The sequence below is a fragment of the Lytechinus pictus genome, chromosome 3 (assembly GCF_037042905.1).
Source record: "Lytechinus pictus isolate F3 Inbred chromosome 3, Lp3.0, whole genome shotgun sequence".
Taxonomy (NCBI): domain Eukaryota; kingdom Metazoa; phylum Echinodermata; class Echinoidea; order Temnopleuroida; family Toxopneustidae; genus Lytechinus; species Lytechinus pictus.
The window spans coordinates 22,735,242-22,749,829 of NC_087247.1; the positions used below are offsets into that span (position 1 = coordinate 22,735,242).

The 14,588-nt window shown below is 37.3% G+C and overlaps 1 long non-coding RNA gene across 2 annotated transcripts; it reads left to right on the forward strand.

The window, feature by feature from the left end:
• Positions 1-3,026: 3,026 nt before the first annotated feature.
• LOC129257605 (uncharacterized) lies at positions 3,027-10,605 on the forward strand. 2 transcript variants are annotated; one of them, XR_008584172.2, is made up of 3 exons: positions 3,027-3,434; positions 5,078-5,186; positions 6,129-10,605. It is a non-coding gene; the product is annotated as an uncharacterized LOC129257605 (long non-coding RNA). The 2 variants fall into 2 exon arrangements; XR_008584171.2 differs by having other exon boundaries at positions 3,064-3,439.
• Positions 10,606-14,588: the final 3,983 nt, after the last annotated feature.

The window sequence follows — 14,588 nt, forward strand, 5'->3', positions numbered from 1 at the left end:
TTTCGCATGATTTTCACGGATCTGTATACGCTCCTTATGTCAAAAAGAAGTGGAAACATACCGTCGCTTATTTTGTGATTGTGTATACATTGTCGTTCGCTATATGGGGTATGGAGGGCATGTAGTGGCGCTCTTAACTTACCCCTGGAACTCGACTGGGATATTTTTTGGCACACCCTTGGTTGATATATAGGGAAGGCGTATTTATTAAAATCATGACTGTAATTCTGTTCGTTAAACATATCATATTTCAATCCAAAAAAATGAAAAAATATACCTCCTAATAGCCAAGAAGTAAGAGGAATTTTAGTAAGAAATTAAATTGAGGGAAAAGGGATAGCACTGGATCGGAACACTTTATCTATACATCCGAAAAAGTGGGAGGATTTAGATTCCGAATGTAGGGCAGAGTTTTTTGTTTTGTTTTTTCTTCCTTTTTTTACGTTTACTTCTTTCTTCTTTCGTTTATCTTCTTCTCTCTCCAATCAATTTATACGTTGTATTATGCTAAGTTCCTTATGTTCTTTACAGGGGCTTGCCTGGGTCGGGAGTGGAGGCGGCTTATGGTTGGGCCGGGGGAAGGAGGGGACCTGAAGGGCAGGGGCGGTGGAGCGAAGATGAATGTGAGGGGGGGGGGGCACAGGGGACCGGGCACCCTTTTTTTCAAAAAGGGCACTATTTTAAACATGTCCGTATGCAGAAAATTTTTGCTGGTGGAGGGGGTAGCACGCGTAAACTTGGGGGGGGGGGAAACAAGGGAGCATAGCTTATCATAGAGGCGCTTTTGCATTTGTTGAGTGAAATTTTTTGGATTTTATGCATATTTTTGTGAATTTTGAGAAAATCTGCAGTAAAAAAAAAAGTGAGGGGGCAACTGCCCCCCCCCCCCCTCTCCCACATGACTCATGAAACTTTAGGCACGTGGGATTATTTTTACAAGTTTTTTCATTCATTATGCACTTGCAGAAGAAGGAAGCAGAACGGCGCTAAATGAAGAAACCGGGCACTCATCGCGCACGAAAAGAGTGGTTTTTCAGTACAACTATGAGAAGGCAAAGGGGCACTCTTTAACACATAAAACATGTCCTCTCATGTGTAAGGGGCACAGAACACGCTCGTGGGGGCACTTTTCCTGGTAAAAAGGGGCAATGATACGAGAAAGGGCACCTATAAGATGGCAAAAGGGCACTTGCTCAGAAATAAAAGGGTCCTTCTCAGGTGAAAGGGGCACAAAACGCGATCGTGAGTGGGATTTTTGGGTAAAATTTGGCACTGATTCGAGATATGGCACATGCTAACACATAAAACGCGGCTTTCTCAGGTGAAAAGGGCACAGTACACATCTATGAGGGGGGCATTTTTTGGGGGAAAAATTGGCACTTATAAAAAAAAGGGCAATTGGAAACACCTATAGAACATATGCTCTTCCGATGAAAGGGGCGTTGTACACGTTCGTAAGGGGACATTTTTCTTGAGTAAAAAAAGGGCACTTTTCCAGTGCTTCAAAGAGTGGGGGCACTGTGCCCCCGCCCCCATGATCACTACCCCCCCCCCCAGGATCGCCGCCCTTGGACAAGGATTTATTTTGTGTGTTTATTATTCTTTTCTTCTCTATCATATTTCTTTCAGTGAATTGGAAAATGAATGGATATGTATATGTTTATGAATTACTTATTTTACTGGTACCTTGATGTATTATTTATAAAGTAATTATGATGTATCATTTATTAAGTTATGAAGTTATGAAATGTATGAAGCCAGTTTATGTTTGTATTCACTGGATGAAGCAAGCGTTGGCGCAAAGCTCTATGTGAGAGTAGCGTAAGTGATGAGTAAAAAAAGAAAAATAATGAGCGGGCACAAAGTTTCTTTTTAAAAATCCCATCGCATTCTTTCTTCCCGTTCTTCATCTGCGGCCCGGCCGTGCTTTTTTTTTTCTTTTTTTTTTGCCTTTTCTTAATTTTTCAATTCAGCTTTTCCCTATCATTAGCTCATTCCATTCTACCTCATTTCCCGTTTCTTTTTGCCTATTTTCTTTTCCGGCCTTTCCCGCCGTAAATTCCCGCTCCATTTTGCCCATCTCTTAATTCATTTCCCTTTTCTCACTCATTTAATAGTATTTCGATATGATTTGTTCTTTTCACATGCAATTCTTCCTTCTGTTTTGCCTTTCTTCTCATTGTTCTTTCTTTCCCTTTTCTTCTCCTTTTTCCCGGGCCTTTTTCTCTTTTTGAGTCCTTTTCTTCCCCCTCTTATTCTCTTTTTTCCGTTTCCTGTTTTTAATATTTTGCTGATCAAGGCATATGCAGAAAATTTTCACGGGCTGGGGGGGGGGGGGGGGGGGCAGCACACATAAACTTAAAAAAAAAAAACTCGATTCAAGGGGGGGGGGGCAAAGCGACCGAGCCTATCATTGGGGCGTTTTTGCATTTCGTCAGGTGAAATTGTAGGATTTGATGCATTCTTTTTGGTGAATTTAGTGAAAAAGTAAGTTTTCAAAATTTCTGAGGGACAACTACCCACCCGCCCCCCCCCCCCCCCCCATCTGCGTACGGCCGTGGGTTATAGGCCTACTGTCCCCGCCCTCCCCCCGTCTGTTGCGCCACGGTTTTTATTTCCTTTTTTTTTATTTTCAACAAAGCAAAGTAAATTGTACGTAGGGCCTACCGTATATGATTAAAATGGCAATTGAAAATGAAACTTATACAAACAATATAAATTAAGGTAGATACAATACATTTTTTCCCCAAAAGTAAAACAAAATATGTTATATAAGCAAATCGTCATAAACATAAATATAATGATCTGAGAAAATTGAGGGATCCACTAGTGCTTCACCCCAACATTCATGACAAAAATGAACTTCATTTTGTGGTGAAAACCTTTTTTTTTGGGGTCCAATTTAAACCAGTACCCCTGTTTAAAAATCGTTCTTAGGGCCCTGCCTGGTTTTTCTCTGGCCAGGCCTCCTCTCATTGTTTCCAGCCCATTTTGTCTATTGTAGCCTGAACTAGAGGCTATACAATTTTTCTTATGCAATCGTTATCGATGCGCCTGCGCACAAGAGCTTGATGATCTTCGTGCATTTACACGTGAATATTGCTTACAAACTAGCTAGCAAGCTACCCAGGCGCTCGGCCGAGACAGCGGGAGCGCGAGCAGGTACCGTGGGTTGTTTGTTCAGTTCAGTGCATACCGTATGCGTGTGCACATGCTAGCTCTCGGCGGTACGGTCGGCGGCGGCCCATCTGCTTTGTTGAACGTGGCTTGCACTGCACTCAACATTGCCATTGTCCTTATGAACTTGGGCCGGTTCAAGTTTATGACATAATCTGATGGTGTAGAAGTATTAAATCTCTGGAACTAATTTGTTACCTATTGCAGGAAGCTCTGCCTCTGGACAAAAAGCAGCGAAGGCAAGCCCGCAAGATACGGTACGGTAAGTTGTTTTAATTTTCGTTTGGAACTTTGGAAGAAATGGCGCGTCCCCATAATCCCATATGTCTGCGCGCTGCGTTTTGAAGTTTGAGTTTGACATGTTTGAGTAGACTAGAGATTTAACATGAATTTCTTTTTTTTATTTCACAAAATCTTTCAGTTGATAATGTTCCTTTATGAGTATTAAAAAGTGTGCCAAAAATCAAATGAAAATTTGAAAGAAATGTATGATTTTCTTCGAAAAACCTTAGCTGTGCAACAACAACAAACTTTACACATGTCCGAAAGATATTCATTACAAACCTGACTTAAAATGGTGAAAAGATAATGAATTTCGGGCATTTTATGTGACGGTCTAGAAATGCAACCTTTCTCATCAAAATCCCTGTTTTTGTGGAGATTCTAAATTGAATTGGTGCAGAGATGGGGCACCATTTTTTTGTTCAAACTGAAAATGACTGGCTAAGCTACATCATACATGTAAGCTGCGTATAATTAGCCAGGAGGCTTCTAGAGACTAACGTATGCTTACTACTTTTACTACGATACGTTAGTAAATGATTCATACTCTCTAGAACTAGAAGCCTCCTGGCTACGTATAATTAGAAATTGCACAGATACGCATGTGCGCAGACAAGGGGGACTGTCGGCTGAGCTGCGCAGAGTTGGGGCACCTTACCATTACCTCGAGCGAAGTTCGTGCAGGCTCCACTCCACTTCACTACCGCTCCACCTACCCGAACTTCGAGACTATGAATTCGATCGGATATTCTGAGTGACAAAAGGTGGGATTTTATGGTGGGAAAATATAAAATTCATGCAACATCACGATCTTTAAAAACAAGTACAACTAATATTCTTACTTTACACAAAGTTTCACTTCTTTTCCATGCTTCTATCAGTCTCAAAATTGGTGATTTAGAGCCAACATGAAGTTCCTCACATGTATAAATATTAATGCGCTGCCGAATTCAAAACATCGCATGCGGGAGGCACCGGGTCCAGTCCGAGCTCGGACCCTCGCGCATGTGATGTTTTGAAATCGGCAGCGAATTGTTTTTACGTGTGAGGAACTTCATGTTAGCTCTAAATCACCAATTTTGAGACTGATAGAAGCATGAAAAAGAAGTGAAACTTTGTGTAAAGTAAGAATATTAGTTGTACTTGTTTTAAAGATCGTGATGTTGCATGAATTTTATATTTTCCCCCCATAAAATCCCACCTTTTGTCACTCAGAATATCCGATCGAATTCATGGTCTCGAAGTTCGGGTAGGTGGAGCGTAGTGTAGCGGTAGTGAAGTGGAGTGGAGCCTGCACGAACTTCGCTCGAGGTACCTTACCATATGATATACAACAAGTTGTAGTTTGCTGTTGGGCGAGTGCTCGACTCTGTAATATGACTGAGGATGGTGGAAGATGGCAGAAATTGATAAGCAAATTAATGTAACTGAACAGAACATATGGTTAACAAATTAACATGAAAATTTAGTAGATAGATTCTAGATCTACAGTAGTACGGTACAGTATGCGTGTGAGTGTGCTACTGACAGATCTACTGTATTTCTTTTTTTTCTATGGTTTTCGAATTTGTTAGTCTAACTTGGTTTTCTTTTATTTTTGTCTGATGAAAATTTGCAGGATCCTTGAGCCTTTGAGGTTATTATATAAGGTCAATACTTGAACTAGTGCAGTCATCATGATCATCTCCAGAATACCCGGGAGGCTCTTCCCCAGCAGAATTATACAGGTGAGCTTAGTTTAGTTTACTCCAACGATGTTGTAGGACTAAGCCTGTTCATCGATCAAAGTAGAATGTCTATTGCTGCTCTCCTTCAGACAAAATTAGATACGCTACTTATGTTGGCAGGGAGGAGTGGCAGGGGTATCATAGGCTCATAGCCAGCAAAAAATTCCATGAAAACACACGAGAATCGAGCTTACTTAGATTGAAGACATGACTTGTCATAGATAGTCACAGAGACTAATTGAGGAGGACCTTTTCGTCTAAGGTGCAACTGTTGTTGACACTAGAAAGAGATGTACATGTAGGGCCTATATGCCTGTCATTCTGTAAGACAGCACACACTTGCAAGTATGGCCAGTTGGGGTTAAGCTTTTAATTAGGCAACCTGAGCAAACCAGAAAGCAAAGCATCAATGTCTAACAACAGAAAAAAAAAAGCATGTGTATGGTCTACAAATTGAACCCATTTTGTTAATTCATTAGTGATGGTTACAAGTAATGCATGCATGTGTATCATGTGAACTACTATAGTTGACTCATGACATTAATTTATATTGGGATGTACAATTCAGTATTCTTCAAATATTAGATACAGGTTCATACATGTACAATTGTATGTGGCTCATGTTATATATGTTGTACTGTATTGGTGATAAACCTTTGAAATTATGAATTCCCAAACTGTCTTGAATTTAAATTAAGGTTTTAATGTATAGGCCCTACATGTAATAGAAAACACAATACATGTAGTCCTACATGTATTCTGTTACAAGTAAAGTTAAAAAGTTATATACATGCTATAGGTCACACTTCACCGAGACTAATTTTTGTCTCCATTTTATTCTCACCAGACTGGCTATTGTGATTTATTTACGTTACACAATCTTCCTTGATAAGTTCAATGACTGAATGCATTTATCTATCTCTTGTATCTCATTTTATACAGGTGAACAACACCACCTCACCCCAGAGTGAGCGAATCCCAGCCCCTAGGTCAGCTCTGGTCATCCTGTGCCTAGGGGTTTGTCTCTCCATGTTCAGTGCTCATCGACTTCATACGACATGTTCGCTCAGACATGTCAAAGATAAGTAGATTTATAATGGACTAGTGACCTGAAAATGGACACTGATAGAGACATGTTCATGTGACAGAACCTGCAGGACAGGCTGTATATTGACCTGATCGAGGTTATTTTGAGCCTGGATTGTTAGCGGATAGAGGAATGCATAAGACCATTGAGACGGCAATCGCTTGAGCAAGCCATATGATATGTGCCATGGTGCCATTCAGTTGAAGTGGATTGTTTGTAACAAGAACGGTGAAGACTCATCCTGATTGGATAACACAGTTCTGTGAATACATGTAACTTGTAGAACTTTCAGAGAACATCCAAGAACAAGTGCCTAATTGATGGTCAGTGCTTCACACAAACATTTTATAGGCATTCTGTTTTTTATTTCACGTTTCAAGGTATTCATGCGAGTGCTCGTTAAACCTTGGCAATTAAAGAAATCATTTGATGTGTAGACTTGTCTGCAAATTATTTTTGGAGTTATATTCCTATTTCTTAGTCCTGAGCTATCTGTTGTTAAAGTTTGATAGTTCTCATCTGATCTCATTTCCAATATTTATTATTAGGTAAAATCAAATAATGAATGTAAAAAAGAATATTTTCCCAGAATGTCAAATGAGATAATCAATGCTTAGAATTGCTGGGCGATATTTTGATATTGAAAAAATATTGAATATTCGGTAATGGTTTCATGACTTTGTTGATCTTTCAAGATAATATGATATGACCAAAATTGTAATACTGTCACTTATGAAAAATTAATCACTATTTATTGACTACAATTGCCATTCTGTATTGCTTTAAACCAACTCAACATAAAGTTGGTACACAAATTCCCACTTTTCATGGACAAGCACAGATTATAGCCTTGCTTTTTGTATCCCTCATTCTTGCTCTCACGGCATTGCTTACTTTCATAATGAACGTATGATAATGAATTTTCCGACTTGGCGTTGTTATGTGTTATTGGAGATATTTTGTTGGCGATAGATGTCCAGCACTGCACTAATGCCTACATGTCTTATGATAAGTAATTGACAAACTCATGTCAAGGTCATAAATTCCCAATATCATACATTACATGTATCTCAGTCATCTGAATGCTTAAAATTTGCACTAAACCCAACCCTCTAGTCTTCAGTTGACTTCAATATCAGTATAAAGTCCTTTAAAAAATGTATGATTTTATATTTTTTCATTGATTTGTTAACTTTCTAATCTTACAACAGAAGATGGGGATGATGGTGTGTGGATGTTTATATGTATATGCCTACATGTACAAGTACATGGAAATGTAGCTCTCCTGCCCACATGTGTGTGACATAGTAAGTTGATATGAAGTGTGCATATATGTTGTAAATAATAGATTTTATGACTGGTACTGTGGTACATGTACACGATTTTGTAGTTTTGCATTCCTTGCATGGTATTCTGTTCAGGATTTGATCTATAAATACAGTCCATAAACATCATACCTTCAGTCTCATGAACTGTTGACCCATGTGAACATTCATTCAATTTTTAACATAAACTACAATATAGATTACAAATAGTTATCTCTTTTATTATATAGAGACCTTAAATTTATGATGGAATAAAGATTAGAATTTCCTTCATAATTAATTGTAGGCCTACATTTGCCAAAATCAACAGTGATCTGAGAAGAATCTGCTGAAGCTTAACATTTCAGTTGGGAAATACTGTCTTGAAATAGTTCCCTCACAAGTGTTTGGCACAAATATAGATGTTTAAGTTCCCTATTCTAATTCTTTTATTTCCAATTTCAAGATGTTGACAATGTATTTTACTGTAGGAATTTTTTTTTACTGTACTCATGACTGTAATGTTACATGTATGTTCACCTTGTTTACATGTAAGTAACAGCAGGTATATTTTCTGGTCACTGAGCCTTTGACCTTTAAAGAGGAGTTTATGATTGATGGTTTCAAACATGTGCTGGATGAAAGTGAATTCATAGGTCACAGACTTTATTACTTAACCTATCTTCAGTACATTGAATGGTGTCTTGATACTCATGGAGATAAAGAGAGAATATTATTGTTCATGTAGTCCAGACTTGTTGTTCTCATATGAAATTGTGAAAACCGCTCTGGCCTTGTATCTAGGATACAAAGTGACAATATACAACTGTATTGTGCAATGACAAATAGAAGATTGTAATTGGAAGACTGGTGGGGGGATGGGGATGTAACATAAATCTTATCACCTTTTGCAATTTCTGGACACGGATTGCTGTAGACTTTACGGTCAAGTAAAGTGTTCAATTGATTTCCCTGGTTCATTATTTTGGGGTGACATTTTCCCCTTCTTGTTTAATGATTAATTATATGTACTGCCCCTTTCGAGAACTTGAGACCAAGATGATTAACTGTATAACATAAGGATTTGAAGTTCATTGTATTACTATGAGGAATAGGAACATTTAAGCAGTGATTAAAAAAACAATGTGCAGGATGCCAAATAAAAACGCCAACATGAGAATATACTTAAGTTATTACCCAGGTTAAGCATACATGTAGACACTCCTGGTATCCTATTATTACGCTAGTACTGGTTGCTATGTAATTGATTACTAATTTTGGATTGCCCTTTGTATGCAACTAGTGTTTTCATGATTAATGCAATTCATTTCAATATGTTTACTGTTTACAATAGTTTTATCATGGATTGTTCTATGGTTTGTTCCATTTTCTATTTATATTAAAGCTTTACTTATGACGCAGAGGAGTGAATTATTGTATACTCACAGGGGCCGCAGAGGGGGGGGGGGGGGTAATTTGTGATAGTTTGTTGTGTTCCATTAATTTGTCTGAGTGTGGATGTACAACATTGTCCATGGATGTTAAGTGGAGAACTATGCAAGAATAATGCCACCACAAATATTCAACAAAAAGATGCCAATTTACCATATTTGTCAGTATAAGTTGACTTATTTGATTGTGGTATCCAACCCATCAATACTTTGGTCAGATTATCATTTCAAACATATAACTTCATCTATTTCCCCCCAAATGTACAGTATTTCCTTTGACTTTTTTAACAGAATTTGAAGTGTGTTTACAGAAGTAATGTATGAGTGATGAGAGGCACACTGAAATGGGTAATTTAGAAATCTAAAGCATTGTTATGTAATATGTGTAATTTATTAATGCAAGTACCTATACATTAATTAGTTCTGCACAGAGTCTTAGAAAATGTAACTCAAAATTGAAAAAAATGTACCCATGGATATTATCGTCATGAATATTCATTAGGTGGGCTGATGATATCATCATCAGCCCACTTAATGAATATTCATGACGACTGTTTTCCCCAAATATTGCTAAACTTTAAAATTCAATAACTTTGTTATTTATTATCCGATTTTGATGAAATTTTTGGCATTTTGCTCAGTGAATTCTACTCTATTTATTAAGCTATAAATATTTTCAGCCCGGACCATCCCTTTAAATGTGAAATAATAATACCATTTGGCACAGCAGATGATCAATCATTGTTTTTGGTGCATACATGTGTATACAGTACCTTATATGAATATTTCTAATATGATAGTGATGTTCAATTGCTCTATAATCTTTAAAGAACAAGTCCACTGCAACAAAAAGTTGATTTGAATAAAAAGAGAAAAATCCAACGAACATAACACTGAAAATTTCATCAAAATCGGATGTAAAATAAGAAAGTTATGACATTTTAAAGTTTCGCTTAATTTCACAAAACAGTTATATGCACATCCTGGCTGATATGCAAATGAGGAGACTATGACGTCATCCACTCACTATTTCTTTTGTATTTTTTAATTGAAATATTTTAATTTTCTCATTGTCAAGTGATACAACGATTAATTCCTCCCTGAACATGTGGAATTAGCATTGTTTAATACTAATATGGTTCAGTCAAGTTGGTCCTTATTGTCAAATCTATAAAAAATGAAATATTGTATAATTCAAACAATAAAAAACAAAAGAAATAGTGATGGACATCATCGACTGACTCACCTAGTTGTGCATATCACTGTTTTGTGAAAAATAAGCGGAACTTTAAAATGTCATAACTTTCTTATTTTACATCCGATTTTGATGAAATTTTCAGCACTATGCTAGTTTGATTTTTCTCTATTCAAGTCGGCATTTTTCTGGGGTGGACTTGACCTTTAATTCACACATAAACCTTGTAGTTTCTTATACGTATTTATTTGTGCATGTACTAAGTTGATTCTTTCAACATTCAGAATATAGTTCATTTCAGTATTTGCAGTATATCTCTTCTGCCTTTGATTGTAATATGAGTTCATTCTTGAGGAATATAATAAATACAGAAAATAACCTAGCTGAGTATATATTATTGGGTTGTCTCATATTCCATGTGGGTAATCATTTTGTTTTGATCTGTAGATTAAACCACAATACATTTTTTTTTGTAAAAAAAGAAGACAATGAAAGCGAGTTGGATAATGAGATAAAAAATTGGATGATAGCACTGAGCAGTAGATGTTTTCATAAGAGGTTGATACCGTGGGAACTAATATCTTTTTGCCGATTTGCATGGGTCGAATGTGCAAAAAATAAGCCATTGCTTTCGAGGAAAACTTTATTAAGACAGGGTTAGATGACACACATGACTTTGATTACGTTCGTACCAACTGGTTTTTGTCTCACCTGCATAGCAGAGTGAGACTATAGGCGCCGCTTTTCCGACGGCGGCGGCGGCGGCGGCGGCGGCGGCGGCGTCAACACCAAATCTTAACCTGAGGTTAAGTTTTTGAAATGACAGCATAACTTAGAAAGTATATGGACCTAGTTCATGAAACTTGGCCATAAGGTTAATCAAGTATTACTGAACATCCTGCCTGAGTTTCATGTCACATGACCATGGTCAATGGTCATTTAGGGTCAATGAACTTAGACCATGTTGGGGGAATCAACATCAAAATCTTAACCTAAGGTTAAGTTTTTGAAATGTCATCAAAACTTAGAAAATATATGGACCTAGTTCATGAAACTTATACATAAGGTTAATCAAGTATCACTGAACATCCTGCATGAGTTTCACGTCACATGACCAAGGTCAATGGTCATTTAGGGTCAATGAACTTTGGCCGAATTGGGGGTATCTGTAGATTTACCATCATAACTTTAAAAGTTTATGGATCTGATTCATGAAACTTGGACATAATAGTAATCAAGTATTACTGAACATCCTGTGCAAGTTTCAGGTCACATGATCAAGGTCAAAGGTCATTTAGGGTCAATGAACTTTGGTCAAATTGGGGTATTTGTTGAATTACCGCCATAACTTTGAAAGTGTGTTGGTCTAGTTCATAAAACTTGGACATAAGAGTAATGAAGTATCACTGAACATCCTTTGCGCATTTTAGGTCACATGACCAAGGTCAAAGGTCAATGAACTTTGGCCATAATGGGGGTATCTGTTGAATTACCATCATAACTTGGAAAGTTGATGGATCTTTCTCTTGAAACTTGGACATAAGAGTAATCAAGTATCACTGAACATCCTGTGCGAGTTTCAGGTCACATGATCAAGGTCAAAGGTCATGTAAGGTCAATGAACTTTGGCCACGTTGGGGGTATTTGTTGAATTACCATCATATCTCTATAAGTGTATGGGTCTAGTTCATAAAACGTGGAAATAAGAGTAACCAAGTATCACTGAACATCTTGTGCGAGTTATAGTAGTTTTCAAAATCAGCACTGCTGCTATATTGAATCGCGTGATGCAGGTGAGACGGCCAGAGGCATTCCACTTGTTATAAGTTCATTTCAAGTAATATATCATGATTCTGTTGAAATGTTTTGAGAACAACTCATTAAGCATCACCTAAAACACAAAATCCTATTGATGTTTGCAAAAAAGATTTTTTTTAATAGTATAAGCAATTTGTAGGATTTCTGTTATTTGGAGCTTATAAACTGATTTTCGTTATTTCACTATTTTCACCATCATTGAACTGATACTGATTGGTAGATACTTTCTGTTTTATCATTTTTAAGCAAAGCTTTGAGTGAACAAAACAGAAAGGGATCACGAATAGTGATCGTGTATTTTGAGGGATTTTTGTTTTAATTGAAACTTCACAGTATAATAAAGTTGGAGGCCTAGAAATGATGGTTTGTGCTGTGATGATCTCAAGGAAAGGGGTCCCCGGCACTACATGTTTTCAATTGTCATCGCAGTCGTTCATAATGACTATGGAATACACATTCGACAATATATACATAGTGGCCTATGTTACACAATGTGATTGTTTATTATGTAATATCTGATGGCGGAGTCACACCTAGGCACCTATCACTTCACGACCCCGCTGTCTGATCAGGGGATTATCTCTAATTCCCTTATCTGATGCCGTTTTCGACCCACTAAACATCTTTTCATTATAACAATGCGTCCTTGATCTAATTGGTCAGTGGACCCTGGGAGTTGACCGAAATCTCAATGAGCGTATATACTGCCCTCATCCGCATCCTCACGTGTCAAAAATCGTGCCATAAAGAATAAGGGAAGTATTCTTATGAAGTTAGGACAGGAATGGGGCATATATATGTGTATTGTAAGCGGTTGTTTTTTTCTTCACAGACGAATTATTTGATCAAATTTCATTTCACCCTGTCTTTCCCTCCCCTCCCACCTTTCTATCTCACCCCCTTTAAAAAAATTAATCTCACTCTCCCTCTAGCTCTGTCTCTCTATGTTCTTGTTTCCCCACCCCTACCTCCTTTCTCAGGTCCTCTCTTCCCTCCCTTTCTCCTATTGACTGCGGAAGCGGGGGAGGGGGATACGCCCCCTAAATTTCAGGTGGAGGGGAAAGAAAGAAAGGAAGAAATAAAGAAAGAAAGAAAGAAAGAAAGAAAGAAAGAAAGAAAGAAAGAAAGAAAGAAAGAAAGAAAGAAAGAAAGAAAGAAAGAAAGAAAGAAAAGAAAGACAGAAAGAAAAAGAAAGAAAGAAAGAGAAAGAAAGGAAGAAAGAAAGAAAACGTTCCGAAATTACGCAACATTTCGTTAGTGCATGCAGACCCAAAATTGCTCAAAAACGTGAATTCGTGTACAAATCCAATGCAAATAGTGTTCTTAGCAAAAATTCATAAGTGTATCATTATTTTTCCTTCAACTGATTAAAATAAATTAATTTCATATTGTTTATGGACAAACTAGAGTCCCTGGCAATTTCAACTGAAAAGACAAAAAGTGGAAAAGCAAAGAAAAAATAAATAAATACATAAGAAATTTAGAAAACAATTAATACATAAGAAAATAAATGTGATGTTGAATTTTTCAAATACATTTGATTAGATTCCTATAAAGAGTCTGTGAAGCAAAACTTAGTATTTTAAGGGCATTATTTAGTTAATTAGAGCAAACTTTTGATTTTACGATTTAACCCCCCCCCCCCCTGTCTTCTTAAGCGTCGAAATAAATCATAACATTACCACTGGGTTGTATCTAAAAATATATATATGTGAGATTAACTAGAAAAATTTGGGATGTTGATTTCATATTGATAAGTTTTTTTTTTCCAAAATGCCCTCTGAAATATCAGAATTCTAGAGCTGCCAGGGACTTTGCTCTCTGGAACCCATCCGCCGCGGGCTTCGTGCTACGCGAAGAAGAAAATGGAAAAGGGGAAAGAGAAGGGAAAACTAACAACAAGATAAAGACGAAAGGAAATGTGAATAAAATAAGGGGAGGGAATGAATGGAAAATGAAAAAATTGGGTATAACAAAAAATGAAAATTTCGCTCGCTACTCTCATATCGCTAGATACCCATCATGTTCATGTTTACAAAAGTGGTTAGAATGTCCAAATTTTAGGTCAGCATATTAATATTTTTCAGCTCGCGCTCGTAGATGCCCATCCTGTTCATGGTTTTAAAAAAGTGCCTAGAATGTCAAGTTTTGTGTCGGAATATCAAAAAATTTTAGTTCGCGTTTCGCGCTCGCATAAAGATATCAATCCTGTTATTGTTTCATGTTAATGGGGGCGCTATTTTTCGAAAAAAATCACAGGGGCACCAAAATCAGGTCGATCGGGCTCACGGAGTGCAAAATCCTGGATACGCGCTTACCTATGAGATATCTTAGATGTACTGAAAACTGCAGACTTTAGTGGGGACTACCCCTAAACCAATAACTCCTTGCCTAAACAAAAATATTAAAATCAGGTTATAGCAGCCGACTGGGAAAAATGTGGGTGAAAATATTTTTCCGCCCCCTAACTTTGTATGTTTCCGCCGCCAATGCTTTCTCCCCCTTTCCCCGCTTCTGCAGAAAAAAAACATGGATGGTAACAGCGAA